The 24,986-nt window shown below is 45.0% G+C and overlaps 1 protein-coding gene across 1 annotated transcript in view; it reads right to left on the reverse strand.

Moving 5' to 3' along the window:
* Positions 1-24,986, reverse strand: part of GPRIN3 (GPRIN family member 3) — a 529,299-nt gene that overhangs the window by 186,219 nt on the left and 318,094 nt on the right. The window contains exon 2 of the mRNA XM_086961619.1: positions 14,193-14,367. The gene's annotated coding sequence lies outside the window, so the exon portion shown is untranslated. The remainder of the gene's footprint in view (positions 1-14,192; positions 14,368-24,986) is intronic.

The raw sequence follows: 24,986 nt of genomic DNA on the forward strand, positions 1-24,986 counted from the left end.
CACTGCAATGTCTTTCCAACACCTACCATGCAGACTCCTTTTTTAGGCAGTGGAAGAGCAAGAGGAAGGAGACAAAACAAGAATCAGTTGGACTTGAGACTTTCACCTTCGCCATGACAGACCAAGAGTCGAACCAGACTGCAACAGCTATGACCACCCAAGAGACCGACTAGTGGTTAATCTCAGTGACAGGATTCTCACTTAGTGGGAAATGAACCTCCTCTATAAAGGCTTTCATTTTGTCCCCACTAAACAGGGTGATCATTTCTCCATTCACTCTGAATTCGCATGTCTCTTTACAAAGATACAACTTAAATGCCATTCTGGCTCCGCTGAAGTGATGGAGCCCAGCAAGTAAAACACAGTTTCAGAAAGAAGTCCACCTTCAATCTCTCACCACAGAGTATCTCGCCGGAGGTACAGGCTTTTGAACAGGCTGTTCTCAAGGATGTTAAGAAGGAGGTAAGGGATCACAAGTGTTCCCTTCTGCAATCTTTTTAATGAAGAGATGAATCTTCCTAATGAAGAGAGGGGATCCTTGGCACTGATCCTGAGATTACTATAAACCAGAAGACAAGAGTGGAGCTTTAGTTCTCCTATGCACTAAAGACTACAACGGGAGTGCTACGATAACTGTACAATAAACAATTTTAGGGGACGATTTATAAGGATTGTACAAACAGATTTCAGGTTTAGCTCAAGGATATGGTGGGCGAAGGCTGACATTGGGCTTGGATCATTGAAAAAGAAGCAGAATTCCTTCAAACCATGAATCCAAAAACTCCCTACTTCCACATACTACCAGAAATACATAAACACCAAACACGACCCCCAGGCAGAACCAGTGTTTCTGGGAGAGGGTCTGTTTTTGAACCCCTCTCACAATTTACCAACTGGTTCTTAGGACGCCTGTTCACCACCATTCCTTCATACCTCAAGTCTCAACCTCTTTTAAATCCCTCCACTTTGATGAGGTCAAAACTGCGGCAACGCCATGCATATGACGAGTTTCAGGACCACTGGCGGTGTCATGGAGGTTCTTCCTCCATGAAACTGCTGGCAGTCATTAAAAAATAAAACAGGGCCCTACAGGGACCCCTCGTGCCCCATGCATGGGGTTGCATGCGGGGGACACATGCTGTGCTCCTCTGTGTGCATGTACCTCCAGATCCAGCATGGCATGGACTTCACAGCCCATGCCGTGCTTGAGCGCGGTGTGTCGGTCCTGTGGCAGCACCTTTCTAAGGCATGCATAGGGGCCTTTGAAAGGCACTACCTACCGCAGGACGGCCAAGCAGCCCACCCTTCCCAGACCACAAAAAACTCGTAATCTGGCAGGCAGGCGGCGGCCCTGTTTGGCATCCTGGAGCGTGGCGTGGCGGCCCGCCCTGGGACCGCCAAACTCATAATTGGGCCCTAAATCTGCCGGACGTGCTCAATAAATGCTTTGCACATCATGGCTTGCTGCATAGCCTAAGGATCACACTGTTTTTCTGGCCTCCTTTGTAACATGTCACAATAACAGATACTGATGGGGGATGCAGACTTATAGTTATCCTCACAAATGTGACTGGCATTTTCAGCTGTACCCCTCACTCAGTTTCACAGGTAACTTTGAATGTCCAGAAGCCCTTATTAACTATGGATTCTCTCCTGTTTCCCTGATATACGCTATACTTACATGTAACTTTTTCCTTGATTTAATGCGGTGTTAGGGCATACATCCAACAAAGTGTGTGTATGAGAAGTGCTTGATCCTGATTTTAGGTATGAATGTCATCTCCACTGTGTATTTCACATGCGTATTCACCTGGAGAACAGGGTCGGCTATTTAGCTAGTTATATTAACCCCTTCGATGCTCATGACGGAACGGTTACCTATTCATTGTGCTTGGTGATTACCCTAAGGTAACTGGGAATATTCTGTGTGTTTTCGTATTTGATAGGCGGACATAGCCCAACGCTCCTAATCCTCCTTTTGCAATTTCAAGCAAAAGAATAGTAATCATTACGGTGATGGAAACTGTCTGGGAAAACCAGGGAATGCTTCTGGTTGAAGCCGAATGTGGGAGGTTGGAGGGCTGTGAAGGAAATAGTTTATAGAAATAAAAAAAGTGGGGGAGACCAGACAAGCAGAAGCACCTTAACCCTTCTGCATTTGAGGAAAGAGCGGAAGACACATCTATTTAAAATATAGAAAGTAAAAATGAAGCTGGATTGGGGAAGGTGATCCCTAGAGCAGGAATACCGCAAGGTAAGACGCATGTTGTAAAATAGAGTGCAATGCAATGTAATGGCTGAGTTAAAGTAGTTCGAAGCGAGGAAACAGAGCCAGAAAATGAAATACATGGAGTAGAGAATCCAAGTGGTAGAAAATAAAGTAGGAACAGAATTTTCTGTAGTGGTAAGGGCCTGAAAATAATTGTCTTAATTCCAGGTTATTTGACTGTATAGGTGATATTTATCGCAACTGGTAAATAACAATGCCATGGGTATGTTATCCATTGGGTGTAATCAGTAGCACCTAATGTGTGCTTTTGGGGAATAACATGCAGATTTTGATACTAAAGGCACTAAGTTCCTCATGGTATGGATAATAAGATCCACTTCCTCTATTGAATTCCTTCTCGAAAGGCCACTGTAGCTTGCACCACACATTGTCCTGCCAGCGCTGCCAATGACAGTACCAACAGAACACCTAACCATCACACTCCTAACAGTGCCACAAATCAGACTACTTCACGCCACACAAGGCTATATTAATGGCGTGAGTGGCTGGTATTATTCAATTTCAATGCGATTTGATTTCATACACACAGTTGTTTCGCACATCTCAAAATTAAGCAGACAGCGCCACCATGTGTTGGACTGTCACTAGAACCGGTGCTGACAATTAAGTGCCGGTAGCGAGCACCAGAAATCACCAGCTCAAATTAAGCACTGCCCCAGTGTAAACAGACGTTTGCAGAGGATTTGAAATACTCAGCCAACTCGGAATCAGGACCAATGTGTTTTGCAGGATTTGTAATACTGCAAGGCAGGATTGTCAGAAGGTTTTGTAGGGCAAGGGGCAAAATTCTTGTGGAGTCCTCGCTGCTTTGTAATCCAAGGAGCACCTCATAATTACAAAAAACACTGCTGGTGCCACCTAGCGGTTTGTCTGCATTAGCTGGATAGTTGAAGAAAAGGTCAAATTTGCTTTTAAATATTTTGTACAAGAGTAAGGGGCCACAAAGAGCATGGCAAAGAGCCGCAGCTGTTTTTCCTTGTGAGGGCCTTGATGCAAGACACATTTAAGAGAAACGCTAGAGATGTGCTCCCTAAACAGAGAAATTGGAACCCAAGATCATATGAAGGTTGCACAAAGATAACAGAGCACGAGAAAATGATGGAAAAAAATGATATATTACAGAAATAAGAGTTATGGAAAGTAGCAGAAAGCTCAGTTTTAGTAATGGTTAGCGATTTGGAGGACATCCAATAGGCGATAGCAGATAAGCAGGTGGACATTGTTGGGTTTAAAGAAGAGAAGCAAACGGAAATATGCTAAACATCTGCGTGGAAGCCATAAGATCAGGGAGGGGAAGATGTAATGGCAGAAAGGGAGGGCATCCTGACAGAGATAATGAAGAAGACCAGAGAAGCAGAGGGGTTGAAGAAGTTGTATATGCCCAATGAACAGAATAAGGGTCATTGGGAAGATAAGAAGAGAACCAAAAAGAGGATTGGACCAAATGGGAAAGAGCGGAAGGAGCGGCAAGAATAATAGGACGATCCATCATCTCAAAAGCGGTGGACAGATTTGTTAGTCTAATTATACAATGTATTATGATAGTGAGATTAAAGCTGCTTTGTGATGGCCAGGAGGGGTCTCAGTACAGTTTGCCGAGTGAGCAAAAGATTGATGAGGGAGAAGGGAGCATGACCTATAAAAGGCAGTGATGATGGAGGACGTGTTCTAGTAGTAGTCAGAGTGATAAATGGGCATGGAAATATGGCATAGAGGGCAACGGAGAGTAAAAGAGTTCTTGAGTTGAGGAAATACAACTGTATCCTTAAATAAAAGAGGTAAGGAACCTGGAGAGCAAGTTAGTTTGAAAATTACACCAATATGAGGAAAGTGACATGGTAAGATCAGTGGCATAAAGGATGGGTACTTAAAATACAAATGGGTAAAAGTAAGAGTAGCTTGTTCCCTCTGAACCCCCCCCCCCCCCCCCCCCCCCCTCCTTTTTAGGTCAAGCCTCGGCAGCGCGTGTGCATGCTGTATTGGAGTATGGAATAAAAACCTTGCCTACTCTCCGCTCATTTTTGTCTTTAGCTTGTGTCATTGCCCTTCATAAATGCTGGCTTCTGATTCATTAATAGGTTTGTTAGTCTCGCCTTAGTGCCTCCTTGACTTCATTTGTAACCTCCCATGAGGACTGGACCTTTTACTTCGAGTGTTACACAGAATTTTTTTTTTTAGTCTGTAAGCACTATTTTCCTCAATGAGTTGCTCCTACTGCAGGCATGACATGCTTTCTTGCAACATTCAGCGCACTATGGGTGCTTCCATTTTCTGAGCACCCGGGGACAAGGCCAAAAGCATCTTTGAATAGGTCTTGCATTTGCAAGAGTTTGAGCTATTACCATTGTAAACGACAATGCGTTTTATTTATCAGTTAATTAGCAAAACAGATAAATAAAAAGGCATTGTTATTTACAATGCCACATAGCTTAAACTCTAGCAAATGTGAGACCTATTGCATTGCAAATGCTTGTTTTTACCCCGGATGTGCAGCATCAGCAACAAATAAAATGAAAAAGAGTGCAACAACATGTGGGTGCACATGAAGACTATCTCGCAATGGGCCAGCAATGGGACCCTGAAAGAAAGCAGAGTTGCCTCTTCTTAGCATTGGGCATTTTATGTTCAGTACAATCAGGAGTGGTGACTTCAAGAAGGTAACGTTAATCTTGCTTCTTTTCACTTTTGTCACCTAAAAAATTCATCGAAATTTGTTGACTCGGTTAATGTATATTCTGTAGAAATACTAATTTCTATGTTTGATTGCTAGGCCCTGAAGAAGCAACAATTAAGTATGAAAACTCATAAAAATCGAGTTGGCCTCTCTATTTATGCTCATTCATAGCAACACTAATTAAAAGCCTTATTTTTGAAAAAAGAACTAATATCGTAACAATGAACAAATCATGACGTTTTTCAGTAACCTCAACTAAAGGCTTTGTTACTCTTTTGAAGACTTTACTCCTGCCTGTATGAAGGCGCGCATGCATGAATATACGTCATGATGCAAAGGCAGCCAAGTGTTATGATGCATCTGTGCCCAAGCATGTACACACCTGTGCATGACAGTGTTATGTTGTTAATATTGTTATTTACTGTTACAAGATGGTGGACGCCTCTTGGAGAGGTAAATAAAAAATAAATTGAAAGCACTTTTTATGGCCTGCCTTGCCAGCCTAGCTGTCACCAGACAATTATGTTACCATTTCTAGAGAGGGACATTGGCTCCGCCCACATGGTGGGAGCTAGAAGTACATGTTTTGAGTGGGCTGAAGCTGGGTGCTTCCATTAAAAAGTGCTTGTCCTCCACCCAGCTGTGAACATTTTGTTTGAGGTTGACCTTTATGGGGCACCCATATGACATTCTAATGTTGTTAAACTGTCTTAACCCCTTCGCTGCGGGGGTTAATCCCCTGCTGTGCTGGGGGTGAGGGGGGCGCGCACAGCGCCCGCATGCTCATGACGAGCTCGTCATGAGCTACAGTGCCGAGCTCAGCTCGTCACAGGTGCATTGGCTCCGTGGAACGTTCAGCACAGCGGGGGAATTCTCCCCCCACCTGAGCGTTCCACGGGCCATGACGAGCTGAGCTCGTCATGAGCACAGGAGCGCCGTGGCTCATGATGAGCTCAGCTCGTCATGAGCATTGAAGAGGTTAAATAACTAGACAATGTTTGTTGTTATTCTCTGGCAGTAGCACAGACGGGAGGAGTGCAGTCAAATGCAACGTGGATATTTAGGTCTGGCTAGACAGTGCAACTGCCTCCTGACCTTTTACCTGCACCAATATTATTTTACAGTTCTTTGCTTCCCCACAAATACATATCCATTTCCATGCCATTTATGTGCAATGCTTCACATTGCCATGCAACACTCCTTTAAAGCTAGAACTATTTGCATTGTCAATACTTGTTAAAGGTGGAGTAGCCTGCCAACAAATAGCAGCTGTCGAGCCTTACAGAAAATTGAAAAAAAGTTTTTGGGTATTAACAGCTTTGTGGGAGGAGGAACTGGTGTGGTAGAAATTAATGCAGACAAGGAGTTTAAGGTGAGGGATGAAATAAAAGAATAAAATAAAATACAGAGAAAGCAGCAGTGTCAGAAACGATGGAAGAGCCGTGGGAGGCATATGGAGGAGGGAGCAACAAGCAGCGTGGTGGGGGTTGGTAATTAGGGAAGAAGCAGCACACAAGGGAGATGAGCGAAAGAAAAACAAATAAGTAGACCCCTGAATGTGAGCAGTAGAAGGATACAAGTCATTTAATCAAAAAAGAGGAAGGAATGCCATCAACTAGGAGGCATCAACATGAGCTTGACAAGAAAGCCAACCAACCGTGAGCAACGGGCAGGCACAAAGCCAAGTATAGGTTTCTGTATTGTCAACAACAGACAGCTGAAATCTGTCCTAGGGGATAGATACTAGAAAAGAATATTAGGGTATAAGTTGATGAAACAGAAAAGATATTTTTTGTGGATACATGCTCTTTGACAGATGTTGTTTCTTGCCAGAATTAGAAACAGGAATTAAAATATATTCAAAGAGTACAATTGGACGCCCTAGACCGGAAATCAATTTTGTTTTGTATCCTTCAATGATTTTTGAGAACAGAGAGTTTTACACAGAAATGTTAATTCTGTATAGTTCTTTTCCAGAAATGTTTCTTACAGCAGGAGTATTTGAGGTGTCACCTCTCTTTAAACCTCTCACAATAAAACTGATTTTGAGAAGGAAAGTAATCAGAGGAATACATTGTGTTAGTTCACTACAGTGTAGTCTAACCTAAGGTTAGATGGTGTTGTGAAAGTGTGGAAATCATATTCCCCTTAAAAAGCTGCTTTATTTGCGGTAGATACATGTTTTTGGGGTATTGTGTTCTCCCTTCCATTGCGCTTGGAGAAATCGCTGACCCTTTGCGTGGTAAGTATGTGGTGGGGAGGAGTTTGTGATGCAAATGAACTCATGAGTGTGCGGATCAAGAGAAAATGCCTCTTAACTAGCCTACTCCACCTCCTTTTGTGGGGTTTACCTCTGAATAATTGTAAACAGTTGGGACATGCAACTGTGCAATAGTAAAGGCATTTACTCCTCTCCTACCAGTTAGTGCTTAGTGAATACCATGTATGCCTAATTGGAGCAGTTTCCACCTATAAATGTAGACTAATGGCTATAAATGACTTAGTGAATCGGGCCAAGATTGTTTATGTCTAAATACTCAGGGCTGCTTGATTACTAAGTAAGAACTGCCCCATTTAAACCAACTTATATTTGCATGTGTTTATAGACAGATTCCAGTCTGAATAAAGGTTCAACAATCAGGATGTCAATGTTCCTATACTAGTACATCCCTGCCCAAAGGTTTGCGCCGCCTCCACATCAACCAATGGGAATTGAGTAAATAACAGCAACTGAAAGCGGCCCTCTTCTGCTCCTCAAAGAATCATCCTTTTGAAGCCCACATGGGGCTTGGAACATTCTTCCTCAATGCCATGAGAGCAGAAGAATATGCAGAGAGTTCTGGGAAGGGTATGGCAGGAATACTCGGGCCAAAGAAGAGTACGAAAAGATGGACTCTTCTGCTTCAGACTATTACTACAGAAGCACACATAAAAAAAACATGAAGCTGAAACTCCAACTTGATTAACGTAAACCTAAAAAAAATATAATTGCACTAAGAATATTTTATGGAGCTCACTAAACTAATTATTTTTCTGAAACGTTTCTGCTTGTTTTAGATATGACGTAATGGAACATTAACTTTCTTAAACAATTGATCTACTTATGTAAAAACACAAAAAGAGGGTCTGATTGCCCCAAATGCATAAAATGTGTAATTGCTTGGTATTTTATGTGTGCATATTTTACAAAAACACTTGTTGGGTGGAATACTAGCTCTGAGACTGTTAGCTCTATTAGATTTTCATTGCGATTTTGGGTTAAAATGGTAGCAGAAAACAGCCTGACCTGTAAGGTACCATAAAACTAATAACTCCATATAACAACAAAGACAGAGGTGACATTGGTATACCACCAGACTGGCCATAGGGCACCGGGCATTTTCCCGGGAGGCTGGAAGGGTGTGGTCTGGTTTTACAGCGGTGGGGGCTGTTGCTGCAATATCATCCCCCAGTACCAAAAGCAGCAATTCTTCACACTTGCACCCCGTCTAGCCCCCTCCCCATGGGGGCTGGTCCTACAAAATTGCCAGGGGTGAGGTAGTGCTGCATGGCTGTCAAGGGATCATTCAGCTTGGTTATGTAGTATTTTCCGTTTCACAATGCACTTATGTGTAACATTTCTATGTCGTAGCTGTGACAGATTATTGGGAGGTAAGCTATAACTCGTAATATTGGTGTAACAAAGACTTGAAAGGGGCAGCAGAGATCTTCCTTTATTGAAATATTTGACAATTGTGCAAGTGAGTGCCTACCCGTTTCAACAGATGCAATTGGACAGCGGGTGACAGAGCCTGCATCTGATCACCTCCCTCCTGTGCATGTGTTTGCGTAAGCATGGGTGTGTACGCCTGCGTGTATATATGGAGCACGGATTGATCTTCATACAGTAAATTACTAGTTGTATGGATAAAAAAAACTCATATTCAAATCTGAACTCATTTGTAGGCCTGAAAATCCCACATGTTAAAATGGACTGTCTACACATACTAAGTACATGTCTAAAGCAGCCAAGACCTGCCTGTGCCCTGCTGTCCTCACTGAGAGGCAGCAAAACCATTGGTACATGCACTCTGTACAGTATAGTCAAGCTTCAAATAGTGCGGGTGGAGAGCGGAGGCGGCACTTAGGCCACCTTATTAGTATTTATAAATAGTGCTTCCTGCTGTGCACCCCACAGACACTCGAAACTCCACTGACAGTGAAGTATTTCAGATCTCGCCAACATTACAATATGTACTCTTTACCTTATTGCAGATGGATGCTGGCTCTTTCTTCTCGCCTCCTGTGCCAAGACTGCTTCATGTGCCTCTGCAAGGTGCATGCAAAGTACCTGGCGAAAGAGTGCAACCTCGTCCCGATCCCAGTGCTACTGTGCACTCTCTTTAGTCCATTTATCTGACTTCAGGCGTGGGCTCACCATTCATACCCGGATGTCTGCAGACCGTTGCTAATGCAAGGGTCTGCTCAGCAGAGCTGCTTCGATACCTAAGGTGCCAGTAAAGACATCAACAGCCAGGCAAGCTCACATACCACCCCACATCATTCATGTAGTCCCTACTAGCAGGGAGCTGCGGCCCGCGTGGCAAACCGAGACAGCCGCGTGAGATCTCAGCTGCTAACAGCCATGGTACGAGCCAGAGGATGACAGAGTGGCAGTTCTCTCAAGCCTGCTAAAATTAAATTATTTTAATTTGCAGACCTGAGAGGTCATTAGTAGTATCAGGGGCGCCTCTAGGCTCATGGCGGCCCTGGGCAGGGAGCGTAGGTAGGGGGCCCCAGAAGAGGGGGTCCGGGCGGGACAGAGCGCGGAGGCCAGTGAAGAGGGGGGGGGGGGGAGTCAGGGTGTTTAGAAGTGGAACTGAGCCGGAGGCCGCCAAATGCCTGCCAGGGGCTGCCACGCAACGCAAATATGTATCCATCCTCAGAGGATTATTATATTAAGGATATATATTGGCGTGGTGGCCCCTGGGGTTTGGTGGCCCTGTGCAGGTGCACAGCTTGCACATGCCTAAGGCCGCCCCTGGTAGTATGAATAGCAAGCTTGCAGCACCAAATGCACAGCACGCGGCGCCGCGCTGCTGTAATCGCAGCTCGATGGTTGCAGTCTCTCTCTGCTTTACTCTCACAGCGCAGGTGGATAAGGCACTAAAAATGCGTGATTAAGGTATTTTAATGCAGTGATGCAGACCACCACTTTAAAATGCGTTAGTCTAATGCCTGATGCATGGTACTTAGCAGGACTGCCCTGTCCTTTGCAAAACCCATTCAATAAAATGCTATAAACCCAGCAGAAGGCCGATCTGACGGAAAAGAGTAGTTCCTCATTCAGGGGCTGCTTACAAAGGAGGCAAAGACTTTTGGATGATGCATGCATTACTAATTTATATTTTGTTGTTTCTGCACGCTAATCACTGCATAGACTGATTCTGTTTTGTGCTAGTTTTTTTTTATCAAACCGCAGGAAGTTTTGAAAAGATTTGTGACAGTTGTAAAAATACGGGGAGAGTGCCACATTAGGTCTGCTGCATTCATTGTGCCAGAGGGACTATTTACTGCTTGCAAAATACTGGTCACAACTTCTGACCAGTATTTTTGTGACCAGTAAATCATTTTCCAAACTGACCTGTGTGCAACTGCATCGCTTCAGAAAATTCAGATTTGGAGCCAGTTGCCATTCAACATTCCTCATTATAATTCATGATGTAAGTCACACTATTTCACGTGGACCCTACCTATTCCTCAACAAACTTCTTTTATTTGTCACAAACGGGAAGGCACTTTTGCAAATGGGTTATCACCCCAATCTGAGGTTTGGCAACTTTTCAATGGTTTACGACTGCTATTTCAATCCTAATTATTTAATACATAAGGATAGTATATCAACAACACACCCCTTCCAAAAAGAAATTCTATATCCATTTCTAAACCCATTTTAGGAGTTGGAAAAAAGTGACTGACTCCTGGAATGAGTTTAATAACCATACAAAAAGCATTATTTGCAGTCACAAACCCCGAATTGGAGAGTTTGCAACCTCAAAAATGCTTTGAACATCTAGCCCTTTATTCGGTGTTGGGGCATTAGTTGGCATGCTTCTGCAGCAGCGGCCTATGAGCCATTTTTATCAAAGGGTTGCTTTGCTTATGCACCACACAATGGGGTCAAGCGTGACGCAATGCTTAAGTGTGATTTATCAAGGCATGGAAGGCCCCTTGTGTGGCCCTGAGTGGCGTCATAAACCTGGAGTAACGCAACGCAGCGCAGATGGCTGTGTTGCGTTACTCTGCCCCCAGGGAGGCATTCCATGGGAGATGCATGATTGTTCCCAGGCAACACCAATGGATTTTGACTAATTCCCAGATTTACCATTGATGGTAGACCTGGGAATGTGCCAAACCTGCTGTGCATCCTCAGGGGAGGCACAACGAGGAGAAATATCTTTATTTCTACTCGATTTTACCTCTTTCAATGTACGCTGCAGCACACATAGAAAGAGGGAAATGCCACAGGGGATTGTTTTTGTGCAGGAAGGTGCCCCTTCCTGCACAAAAACAATCTTGCTTACAACGCAGGCACCTATCCATCGCGGTTACAAGCAGCACATAGTGCGCCAGCACAGGGAAAAGGCAGGATTATGCCGTATTATGTTAAATATGGCGCATTCCTGCCCTTTCCTTGTCACGCAGTGCAGCAAGGCAGCTTCCTGCACAGCCTCAAATATTGTAAAATATGCCCACGTTTTTTTTTATCCTTGTGAGAGTCTCAAACTCCATAGGTTGCACCAAAGTTGACTTAATTATTCCTAGTAGAAATACCTCCTGTGTTGTAATTTTTCTTGAATGTAATTCTTTTTACTTATGAATGTTAGCGTGCTCGCTAATCACACTGTTAAGCAACGCAGAATACTACAGAAGCTCTCATATTATAGAGAAGGTATTAGAGAAGCTCGTAATCTTTGTGTTTTGAAATAAGGAATTGAGGGGCATATTACCAACAATTAGCGATAATTATCGCTATGTTGGCTTAGCTGCAATATTTTTATCGCCGTGCTACGGCGATTTTTATCGCTTAGGAACCTTGCTATTATCAAGGTTTATCTCCTAAGCAATAAAAATCGGCCGAAATGCATGAATATCGCTGAAAAGTCAGCGATATTCATGCATTATCGAGCTAATGCTCTTAGCCATGTTATCCACCTCCCATTGGATAACATGGCTAAGAACTGCTCAGGGCAGGTGTTAGCTTTTGGAGATATTTGCGCTTAGCGCGAATATCTCCAAAAGTTGGTAATAGGAGATAGCGATGTTAGCGACTGTTTCCAGTCGCTAACATCTTGGCACACCCACTTTGCATGTCATTAGTGATAAATTTCACTGACATGCAAAGTGGGGCCCAAGATAGTCGCTATCTCCTACTAGCTGTCGCTAACTGGTGTTAGCGACAGCTAGGTAATAGGGAGATAATTTTATCTCTGCTTTCTTGGCTTTTAAAGCCAAAAAAGCAGAGATAAACCCCCTTGATAATATGCCCCTGAATGTCTTTAAATGTAAACAAATAGGATTTGTCCAGACCTTTACTGCTGCAGAGACCACAGCAACACCAAACTTCCAACACTGAAAACAGAAGCGTGAGAAAAATTACGAAAACTATTTTCGGTAAGTAAACATTGAAACTGGATTACTTGCTGCTCCGTGTTTCTGTCGACAAGGTGCCTGGATTTTGAGAGGGTCTTTATGGCAACCTCGGATCCGGGCTGTATACGGATACTGACAGTTCGATCACTGTAACTCTGTCCATGTCTGTGGAATTGCACCAACAGCCCAGTGTGGGAGGGTATTCTCTATGGCAGTCACTCCCGGGGGGGGGGGCATGGGGGGAGTGTCACTGGAGTGTCACTGTGACTCTTGAGGTCCCCTCAAAGAATTTTCGCTGGTGAACTATCTGTGTGCCATTGGTGCATCCCTTTAGGTCCTTGTTGACAGTGCTCCTGTATTACAATGCACTGGCAAAGCCATTACGTCTTTTAGAGGGAGCCATGCCCCCAAGAAAATCAGAAAACCCTCACTTTTAATTGCATTAGAGCTAAATGTATGTCCACACACAAAGTCTTTCATTGAGTATTAGACAATGGATAAAAAATACACAGATACATCTTTGGCCCCCGTTTGTGTCAGCGTGCTAAATTAGATGCAAACCCACTGCGCCCTTAGAGTACTTTTAATATTATAAAAGTTATGCACATATTCACTCCTAGAACCGGACAACCCTACAGAAGAAATTGGTACGAAGCTCTGTTATATCAAGTGAAATCTAACTGCACCACATAATGCTATTCTGTTGCATAGTATATAAAATAATTCCCTATTGTTTAACCCTATCCATGCTGATGACAGAACCACTCCGTCATTAGCCGCGGTGGCGCTGTGCTGATGACGGAGCGGTTCAGTCATGGCCCGGCCTCCGCGCCTGCGCGGCGCTGATTTCGCGCCTGCGCGGCGCGTTCTATTGAGCGGGCAGGGCCATGACGGAACCGGTCCGTCATGAGCACAGCTCAACCGCGGTTGGTGACGGAGCGGTTCCGTCACCAGCATGCATCCGCCGCGCGGCCTCCCCGCCCCCTTAGCGCTGCGGCGGAATAGCCGCCGCAGCGATTTGGTTAATGTTTCATTTGGCTCTGTAGAAACGAGGGGCCCCCTCCGGACTCTATTAGGAGCTCTCAGGCTGAAGTGCAGTGCTGAGGGGTCCCCTTGAGTGCGAGGGCCCTCCCCGCACTGCGGAGAATGCGTGGGCCTGTATTACGCTCCTGGAAAAAGCCAGTAATTAATAGAATACATGTTTGTTATACCATCCCATTTCTGTAATATATGTTTGTGATACCATTCCATTTCTGTAATATATGTTTGTGATACCATTCCATTTCTGTGTCACTGTTTTATTTTTATCTAAGCGTGCTGATCCTAACAAAAAACATCTGATTGACTTCTAATATATCTACGTGGAAAGTACAGCAGTCAAAAGTTAAATTAAAGCAGCACACTATTGGGATGGGGCAACCAGAATAGAAGGTTTAATCAACAATCAGTATAAATAATTATTACAACCTCCAGGAAGGTTAAGTTCAACACAAGATATTTGAACTCTATCTAGCAAAAACCTTCAGATCTCAGTTTCTCTCTCCTTTCGGAACAAGATGAAGACACTGTCAGAAACGTTAAAGAAATAGTTTGTACCTCTTCATGTGCATGGGTGCCTGGTCAAGTTGTTCAGTGTAAGAGGTGTGGCAGGCAGTTTCATGGCTCCATTTCACATACTTCTTCTTACTGCTTCTTGCTGGACTTCCTCTTCCAACATCGTCACGCGCTGCCAGGTCGGGTCTTATAGTGGTCGACCATCTTGTGTCAATACCTGCGGATCAAGTCAATGAAGCTATATTAGGCACTTACTTGTAGCTGCTCAATTCACTTAAATGAGAATTGTAGATCAAATTAAATAACATCTTTGAGTCAAGAATTTGCGAAGGAAATAGGATACTTCTACTGTTATGTACACAAACCTAAGAATATGAAACATCTGTTACCATCAGGAACATTGAGCCTGATTAAGAGTGCCGCAGTCGTAAATTCGCCGCACTCGCGGTGGCCCATTCACCGTATCACGACTACATGTAGTTGGAGTGGCAGAGGACCACCGGCCGCACCAGGGAACCTCCGTTCCCTGTCAGTGGCAGAGCTGCGTCACAATGCAATATGCTGAGAGGGGCTGGTGCAGTCCGGCTCAGCATATTACGAGTTCCTTGACCGCCAGCCATTTCATGCAGGAGCGCCTGACTTTACAGCGATATTCATGCATTTCGGCTGATTTTTATCGCTTAGGAGATAAACCTTGATAATAGCAAGGCTCCTAAACAATAAAAATCGTCGCAGCTCGGCGATAAAAATATCGCCGCTAAAGCAACATAGCGATATTTATCGCTAGTTGTTGGTAATATGCCCCACAATGAGTAGGGTTGCCTTTCTTCAGGCAGGTCAGGGCTATTGCTCATTTTGCCTGACCAGGTCCATGGCATGGTGGGGTTGCCAGGGCCGGCTTTAGGGCCGGTGGTGCCCGATGTGACAATCATTTTTGGCGCCCCCCCCACAACTCATGACCGCTTTCCCGAATTCTCTCACTACCATCAAGCAAAAGTGCCCCTTATCACTCTAATCATAAGTTATTGCTAAACACAGCGCCCCCCCCCCACTCTGAGGTCAGCGGCCCCTCCACAGGTTCGCACCCAGTGTGTCCACACCGGTCGCACTGCTCTAAAGCCGGCCCTGGGGATTGCTATGATCAGGGGTAGTTACCCTCTGCTCTGTCATCACTTAATCTGGTTAGTAGAATTACCCCTGTGGTGAAGAACCCTCACTGTGATGGACTTAAAAGCCAGTTTGAAGTTGCAGAACTCACTCTGGGCTAGATCTGTCACCGTCACCTGCTTTGGAGTTATGAGGTCTGATATAACTCCACACCGCATACCCAATGGAAGAAACATGACACTTTGCCCCAAAGTTCTTTACATCTGAACAGCACTGAAATTGCGAGTATTGCTTCCTTCATCCACATCTTCTCTGGAGAATAAGCTCTGAGGTCTAAATGTGATTTTAAAACCACTGAAATGTCTATGCCTGTAGCTGAGTGTTGTTGACACATGGCCATAGCGTCTAGCCAATCATTTCACCTCCTCCCTTCAGTTTCGCACATCTCAGTCACAAGTCAGCAGCTAGACAATCTTTGTCTGCTAGTCTTCTGAAGGAGATGGCCTGCTTGCCATTGAGTTGGACAGTAGTAACACTGATATTTTAAGATACTATAAAATAGCACAATATAGGTTCAATTACAAATTGCCCGCCAATTTATTTTCTTTATGTTTTTTACCCGCCCTGGAACTACCATTGCTGGGAGTTCCAATAATACCCGAGGTGAGGAAAAAACAGGATTTACATGTTTTTGACGCAGTAACTTTAGGAAATTGATCTTTCTGTGCCGATGCCGCTTGTTTTATCCATGGTCTTTCAGACACAACTTTTGGATGCTTTCGGAATCCAAATAGTCCATGTGAAAAACAAAAACTTGTAATTCGGATTGGCCGCATAAGTCCTGAATACTCCGCCGATCAGAATGTATGATCCTCTTCTAATGTGGGTTTTTGTGTAGGTGCTACCCATCCATATTCATACAACCCTGAAGATATCTGTAACAAGACCAAACTAATTTCCCTCTCCAATAGCGAACAAAAACCGTTTACGAAACCATATACCTTACAAAGCTTTACTAACCATACACAACTATACATAATACTCACATGCTCCTGAAGGATGAAAAACTCTTGAACCCTATGAAAATTGTACTTAGATTAAGAAAGCAATCCAGTGTCATGCTTATCTTAAAAGGTACTATACACCTGCTGATAACACAACATATATAAACAAGCATTTACAATGCAATGGTCTCGGCATCATTAAAGGTAGAGCTATTGGCATTGCTCATGACATTTCTTTTTTTTTCTTTAAATCATAAATAAATGGCATTGTCATTTACATTGCCAATACACAGCACTCTGCACTCAACAGCACACACCACTCTGCACCTGCACTCACTGCTCTGCACACTCACTACTCTGCACACTCACTACTCTGCACACTCACTACTCTGCACACTCACTACTCTGCACACTCACTACTCTGCACACTCACTACTCTGCACTCACTACTCTGCACTCACTACTCTGCACTCACTACTCTACACTCACTACTCTGGACTCACTACTCTGCACTCACTACTCTGCACTCACTACTCTGCACTCACTACTCTGCACTCACTACTCTGAACTCACTACTCTGCATTCTGCACACTCACTCTGCACTCACTACTCTGCACACTCACTACTCTGCACGCACTACTCTGCACGCACTACTCTGCACGCACTACTCTGCACGCACTACTCACTACTCTGCACTCACTACTCACTACTCTGCACTCACTACTCACTACTCTGCACTCACTACTCTGCACTCACTACTCTGCACTCACTACTCTGCACTCACCACTCTGCACTCACCACTCTGCACTCACCACTCTGCACTCACCACTCTGCACTCACTACTCTGCACTCACTACTCTGCACTCACTACTCTGCACTCACTACTCTGCACTCACTACTCACTACTCACTACTCTGCACTCACTACTCACTACTCTGCATTCTGCACACTCACTCTGCACTCACTACTCTGCACTCACTACTCTGCACTCACTACTCTGCACTCACTACTCTGCACGCACTACTCTGCACGTACTACTCTGCACTCACTACTCTGCACTCACTACTCTGCACTCACTACTCTGCACTCACTACTCTGCATTCTGCACACTCACTCTGCACGCACTACTCTGCACGCACTACTCACTACTCACTACTCTGCACTCACTACTCACTACTCTGCACTCACTACTCACTACTCTGCACTCACTACTCACTACTCTGCACTCACTACTCATACTCTGCACTCACTACTCACTACTCTGCATTCTGCACACTCACTCTGCACTCACTACTCTGCACTCACTACTCTGCACTCACTACTCTGCACTCACTACTCTGCACTCACTACTCTGCACTCACTACTCTGCACTCTGCACTCACTACTCACTACTCTGCACTCACTACTCACTACTCACTACTCTGCACTCACTACTCTGCACTCACTACTCGGCACTCACTACTCACTACTCTGCACTCACTACTCTGCACTCACTACTCACTACTCTGCACTCACTACTCTGCACTCACTACTCTGCACTCACTACTCTGCACGCACTACTCTGCACGCACTACTCTGCACGCACTACTCTGCATCTAGCCGAGACCTAAAAACTCCACACATATTGCTTAACAAGATCCCTGCACTCCAGGCTTAACCCATTATTGATGGTACCTCCACTCAGTAAGGCTCCAACTCGGGGGAACTCCTTTCTGTCTAAGAAGCTAAAGTGTGGAATTCAATTCACTGCTCGAATAAGAAGATTGACAATCACCCCCAATTCCGAAAAGCACTTCGGACTTGCTTCTCCCCACCTCTGATAACACAAGCTACTGACCCGATACTCAAACAAACGGCAAGCGTAAATGCATGGCTGCATCTCCTCTCACACACACCGCAACCTTCCACATGTATGCGCCATGAGATAAGCCGAGCCCTATTTGGAGCATGATTTTGAAACTCATGCACCTCAACCAATCTCTCCCACATAGGACTGTACCTAGGGTAGAACCAGATGTGAGCAGTGTACTTTGATATTCAATACACTGACTGACTCCGCTAGCCCCTCATATGTCAGGAGCCTGGTCCATAACTTTACCGATCTCACTGCACTAAATCCTTACTTAATGACGTTATTCATCCTCCAGTCCAGGCGATGAGCATTGTTCTGTAAATGAGCAGGTTCTCTGTTACATCTCAGATGTCCAATTTACATAATTCTAAAATCAGTCAGCCACCTCCTGTCAGCAGCAACAAGTACAACCACCACACACAGCGCTTCTGCACATTCTAAAGCATTTGGCGACCTTCAAATAGTGTATTTAAAGAAAATGATAAGTTCTTCTTTGGAGACTCACGGAGCTGCAGATAAAATTATTTGAGAATCCTGTTGCTGGCAATGCACCGTAAAACCCCAGTTCGCAACTATGTGTCAGGAAAAAAAACTTGAGAGACCTTACCTAATAAATATTTCACCACCAACCACGAACAAATGCAATGCAAAGCCTAGTTTTACACAGTTGCACTGGTTCAAAGTGATATGAAATGCCAGCACCTTTCGTAAACATCCTCTCTCTGGGAGAATAAACCCCAAACCACCTCCATAAATTGTCTTTAACATCTATGCATTGTTAACCGCGGCTACTTGCCGGCCCAGGCTATTGCGCTTGAATGGTCCATTAGCCACTAATATACTCAGCACAATGCCTACCTGCCTACGCACCTGTGCCTTGGGCACTGGGCAGGCGGGGGCACTGTACCCGGAAAAAGAACCCCCACCCCTATCAACTGCTACAGGACTTTTGGGGAGAGGGGAGCCGGACAGAAGGACAGCGACGCGCACCGTACCTGGGGTATGGCCGGCGGTGGTCTCAGGAGGCAGCCGCTAGCCGCTTCGAAATCCTCCGCGGTCCCCCTCACCCAAAGTCGCCCTTCAAATGTAAGGAGGCGGAGGACCCGTGCAGGACAGCACCTACTTCCGGTTTGGCCGGCAATGCTTCCGGGTCGCCGCAGGCAGCGCGGCGGCCGGCCCTGCACGGGGAAGGGAGGCAGCTTTCGAGGAGGACAGCACCTGGCCGCGAGCGCGTTCTCGTGCGCGTGGCCTTAACAAATCGGCGCGCGCGGCCAGTGCTGTCCTCCTGGGAAGCTGAGCCGCTAACAATAAGGTCTCTGGCGAGAGCGAGCTTCGCTCGCTTCTAGCCGAGACCTAAAAATCAAGGATTGTCACAAGGCAACTTTTGTACAGCTATTCAACTGCATGGGGTGAAGTCAGGGTTTCTGGGATTCCCTTGAAGGGTAGGCAGAGTATTTCCTAAACCCATGTGAAAATACAGATTTTTAAAATGTCATTTCTTAGACCGTCACATTCATTTACATCTGTTCATCATACTATTTTATTTGAAATGCATATCTTGGGTAGGTTCATTTGAGTGGCACCCGGAGGTAAAGGAATATTAATGAAAAAAGTAAGAGAAGGCTGTCAATGTAATGCAAAAGTCACTCACTGATATGCAGAGTTTATAAACTCAAATCAATGTAGATTCTATAAAAATACAGCTAAAAAAAAGCAAATCTGGAAGATGTTTAAATGAATGTGTGCTGCCAAAGTCAGCACCATAAATCAGGTAGATTTAATGGAAATTGTCTACAGTATAAGTGGCATCAGTCATTCGTATATCAACTTTGAATAGTCTCTTTAGCCTACATCTCTTCGAGGATTTAGGATTGGATGGCAACCAAAAAAAAAGTCTTCCACTTATCCTCTCTAATCTCACACTCCTCTGGGTTCTCCTAAGACGGTCTCATTCCCTTAGGAGGAGAAAAGAGGGCAATCAGGACATGTTTTAGGACTTCTGTGTCTTCCCTGGGGCCACTCTTTCTAGCTGCTTTAATCACTCTCTTTTTTCCACCCCTGTGATAATGAAATTCTATTGATAGGTTTTACGTTTCTTGGCCTCTTGGCGCTCGTTTTTCCAATTCTCAAATTTGTCGCAGAAAGGGAGATTGCCAAAGCCAGACTTCCTTTAAATCCTGCTTCACTCTTCCTCCCATAACCACTTATCTCATGACCCCCATTTTGATTTGTGATGTATTCTCAAGGGATCTAGATTCCTGTGATTTGTACAGCTGGAGTTACTTTTGCCAGTTTCCTACCCCACCTGACAAAGATGCCATACTAATCACAGAAGCCATCTTTGAAATATATACTTAATACCAACATGGCATCTGTGCCTCAACGTCTCTACTTGCAATGTCGGCTGGGCTTATAATCATAGGATGAGGAAACTGCGGTTAATGAGTCAGTAGGGGTAATAGTAGTCAATGGGGCAGTTAGTGTAAACAGTGTAACTGGGATACTTGTGGCATTCTGGTTAAATGGTGCAGCTGGGGCAATCAAGGCTGTTGACTAATCACATATTGTGTTCTGAGTGGTTTGTATGGCGCACCTGTTGAGTAGAGTATCTTAATAATTTTTCAGGATTGTACTACTGAATATCGTGGCTAAGAATATTGAGATACAAGAATACACTGGACTTTAGGAAAGTGCCCCTTTTTGTAGGCCCTTCCCCCAATTGTTGCTCAAATGCTTAAGGCAATGACTTTGACAGTGCACTGGAGTCTGCAGCTTGTGATCACTCCTAAAACTGTAATGTCTGACTTGGTATTCCCAAATTGGCAATAGTTTTGCCCTTTATAAGTCCCTAGTACATGGTACGAGGGGTACCCAGTGCATTGGTGATAAAGGGGTCCCCAGGGCTGCAGCATGAGTTTGTGCATGCTGGGTGACCCATACAATCTACTGACAGCAGGCCTGCCATTGCAGAGAGTAGAAGCAGTGCACACTGCTCAAACTCGACTGTGCCATCACCAAGTGTGGCACAGTCAAATACACAGCATTTAATGCATATAAGGCACCCCTAAGGAAGACCTCCTCAGCCCAGGAGGCAGGATACATTAAATTTAAGGTGTGGACATTTAAGTGCAAGCCTATATGTCCCTATTGTGGCGTTACCCATTGGAAAAAACTATGGAGCATATTAGCAAGGGCGTTATCGCCGCTTTAGCAGCACTTTTTGCTGATAAAGCGGCAATTTTTTTATCACTCAATTACCAAGCAGTCGCTAACAGCAGTTAGTGACAGCTTCAAGGTGATTGCGACCGGTTTGGGCCCGCTTTGCATGTCAGCGATATTTATCGCGAATGAAATGCAAAGTGGGAGTACCCAAACTGGTAGCGACTGAAAGCATTCGCTAACACAGCTATCACCTATTAGCAATACCCTCGACGCGATAAAAAAACGTGCGCTAACCGTGATTAGCGCCAGGATTTTACACCTGATAAAAACGTGACTTAGCCATAATAGTCTATGGGAGGTGGATTCTATGGCTAAGTCCCCACCTGCCTATTAGCGAGATTTTCCTAAGCGATAGGATTTTTATCGCTGGAAATCTCACATTATAGATGGGATTCGCCGCTATCGCTGGATTTTTTACCGCCTTGGAGATAAACGTTGTTAATACTGCGTTACCTCCGCGATAAAATCCAGTGATAGGAGGTGATAAAATAAATTGCGCTAAGCGTGGTTTGCGATAATTTTCACAAGTTGTTGCTAATATGCCCCTATATGTGTTAGCGGTCCAAAGGATAACATGGGCTGCCAACCGGACACCCTCACGATTGGCAGCTCCATGATGGTACCACTAAAATAAATCACGTTTGATATTTAGAAAAAGTTCCTGAGGCAACAGGCTTGGAACTTAGTGAAGGAACCTCATCCTTGGCTAAAACTCAAAACTCTCAAAGAGAGGGACCCTTGTGGAAGCAGAAGCACCACCAGTCATCCCCTGGACTACTGACACTAGCCCCCTGAAAACTGCAGGCCAAAATGCTTTCCAGATGTAATTAATCACTGGCCGTTGGGCCCTCCTAGAGATCTGCCAAATAAAGGTGGTTCAATGCATTGTGAGAGTGGAGAAGTGTGGCTCACTGGTTAGAGCAGGCAGACCCTGAAGCAGAGGTCAGACCCGGGACCAGGGTTCGATTCCCGACGCGGCAGGGTGTTGAGCTCAAATGTCCACGGACTCGATAATTCTCGCTTCGGTGCCTGACCTAATCATGGGTTCACACTATGCAACTCTGGGCATTAAGCTTGCTTAATCTCCACAACGGCCCCCCGCGGCGGGATGCCTGGCTTTCACCTTGGGGATGCCCTGTAGGGGCTATCTCACAGGGAAAAACCAGGACGGGTTCCCAAGGCAAGCGCGGAGATACCCCTTCGGGGGTCGATTCAGGCGCTATATAAGAAATGCAATAAGAAATGCAATAATAAAGAGTTGTAGTCTCACCTGCCCTTAAGTCTCAGGCTGCTACGTTACTTCCCCGGACCCAGTGAAGTTCCCAAAGCGTTTCATTGTGCTTACAACTCTCAAGGCTTGTTGGACACCTATCTGGTTATCGAAGCCTGCACTTAACACTGTAGCTTCAGAGAACATCGTACAACCATCATCCAAAATCAGCAGCTATCACCGTGCTGTGTTTTTGCATTTTGTTTCTTGCAGCACTATACAAGCAGTAAAACCAGCACCACCCGTGGTTCCCGCTCAGCACCAAGGACAGCCAGAACAGCTCTGTACTGGACTCCACAACTGAGTAAAATTGATCTGAATTTTTGTAGCCTGTCCTGGGGCCCACATGACCACATCCCTATAAGGCAGTGGTCGTCAATATTTTTGATATATTTTGAGATGTCATCAAGGATGTCATGAGTGATATCACTGACCATGTCATGAGTGATGTAATATGTGAGGTCATAAGCAGTGCATTGCGAGCGTAAGTTATAGTTAGCTCAGGTAACCATAGCTGTTGAATTTACTGGTTTTGTACAAGTGAAATCTGAGCTTAACTATAACATCCCTGTAACCTTTGTTTTTTTCAGGAAATTTCTAAGGTTTTTTTAAATTCTATTTCCTAATTATGACATCACTGTAACATCACTGTAACCTTTGTTTTTTGTGTGAATTTCTATGTTATTTTAAATTATATATCCTACCTATAACATCCCTATAAATGTAGTTAGCTTTTTTCAGTGAATTTCAATGTTTTTTTAATTGTATTTCCTAACTGTAACCTGCAACCTTTGAGCGGGGGTGTGTGAATGGCTATATAGGTAGGTGAGTGGGTGTGTGAGTGGCTATATAGGTCGCTGAGTGGGTATGCGAGTGGCTGTATGGGTGTTCACATGACTGTGTAAGTGGGTGTAGGAATGCCTCTGTGGAACTGTGTGTCGGTGCGTGAGTGTCTGACTGGGTCTGTGAGTGGGTGCATGAGTGTCTGAGTGGGTCTGTGACTAGATGTGTGAGTGTCTGAGTTGGTCTGTAAGTAGGTGCATGTGTATCTGAGTGGGCCTGTGAGTTGGTCTGTGAGAATCTGATTGGGTCTATGAGTGGGTGCATTAGTGTCTTTGAAGGTCTATGAATGGATGGAGGAGTCTATGAGTGGGTGAGTGTCTGAATGGGTCTGTGAGTAGTTATGTGAGTCTGAGTGGGCCTGTGAGTGGGTGAGTGAGTGTCGGAGTGGGTCAGTCAGTGGGTACATAAGTCTATCAAAGGATCTGTGAGTGGGTGCATAAGTCTCTCAGTGGTTCTGTGCATTATTATTATTATATTATTATGTTTCTTATATAGCGCCTGAATCGACCCCCGAAGGGGTATCTCCGTGCTTGCCTTGGGAACCCGTCCTGGCTTTTCCCTGTGAGATAGCCCCTACAGGGCATCCCCAAGGTGAAAGCCAGGTATCCCGCCGCGGGGGGGCCGTTGTGGAGATTAAGCAAGCTTAATGCCCAGAGTTGCAGAGTGTGAACCCATGATTAGGTCAGGCACCGAAGCGAGAATTATCGAGTCCATGGACATTTGAGCTCAAGACCCTGCCGCGTCGGGAATCGAACCCTGGTCCCGGGTCTGACCTCTGCTTCAGGGTCTGCCTGCTCTAACCAGTGAGCCACACTTCTCCACATGCATGGGAACATGAGTGTCTGAGTGGGTCTGTTAGTGGGTGGATGAGTGTCTGAATGGATCTGTTAGAGCATGCAAGAGTCTCTAAGTGGGTTTGTGAGTGGGCACATGAGTATCTGAGTGGATCTGTGCATGGTTGCATGAGTGTCTGATTGGGCCTGTGAGTGTGTTTGTGAGTCTCAGAGTGGGTATGTGAGTGTGTGTGTGTGAGTCTCAGTGGGTCTGTGAGTGAGTGAATGAGTGCTTGAATGGATCTGTGAGTGGTTGCAGGAGTGTCTGAGTGTATCTCAGTAGGTGCATGAGTCTCAGAATGAGTCTGTGATTGGGTGTGTGTGTATGAGTGGGTCTGTCAGTGGGTGCATGGCAAAAATAGTAGAGGGAACATGGGAGCAGGTCCTTTTGCCAGCTCCCCCTGTGATGGTCCTTCTGTCCAGCTTATCTGCAGTCCGCTAACCTCTGCTGCCTTCGTTTTGTGCCTCCTCCGATTGCTCTCTGCTCATTTTTCAGCTTCTTTTTTCCTCACTCTTGCCCTCTATTTTGCAGCTTTCTGCTCATTCTGCCCCTTATTTTGCCTCTTTCTGCTCTCGCCTGACCTTTTTTGCCTTTTTATGCTTGTTTCGGACCTTTATTCTGCCTCTTTCTGGCATTTTTTCTGTCTCTTGCTGCTTGTTTCTCACCTTTACTTTGCCTCTCTTCTGCTCGTTGCTGACCTTTAT

The sequence above is a fragment of the Lissotriton vulgaris genome, chromosome 3_1 (genome assembly GCF_964263255.1).
Source record: "Lissotriton vulgaris chromosome 3_1, aLisVul1.2, whole genome shotgun sequence".
NCBI lineage: Eukaryota > Metazoa > Chordata > Amphibia > Caudata > Salamandridae > Lissotriton > Lissotriton vulgaris.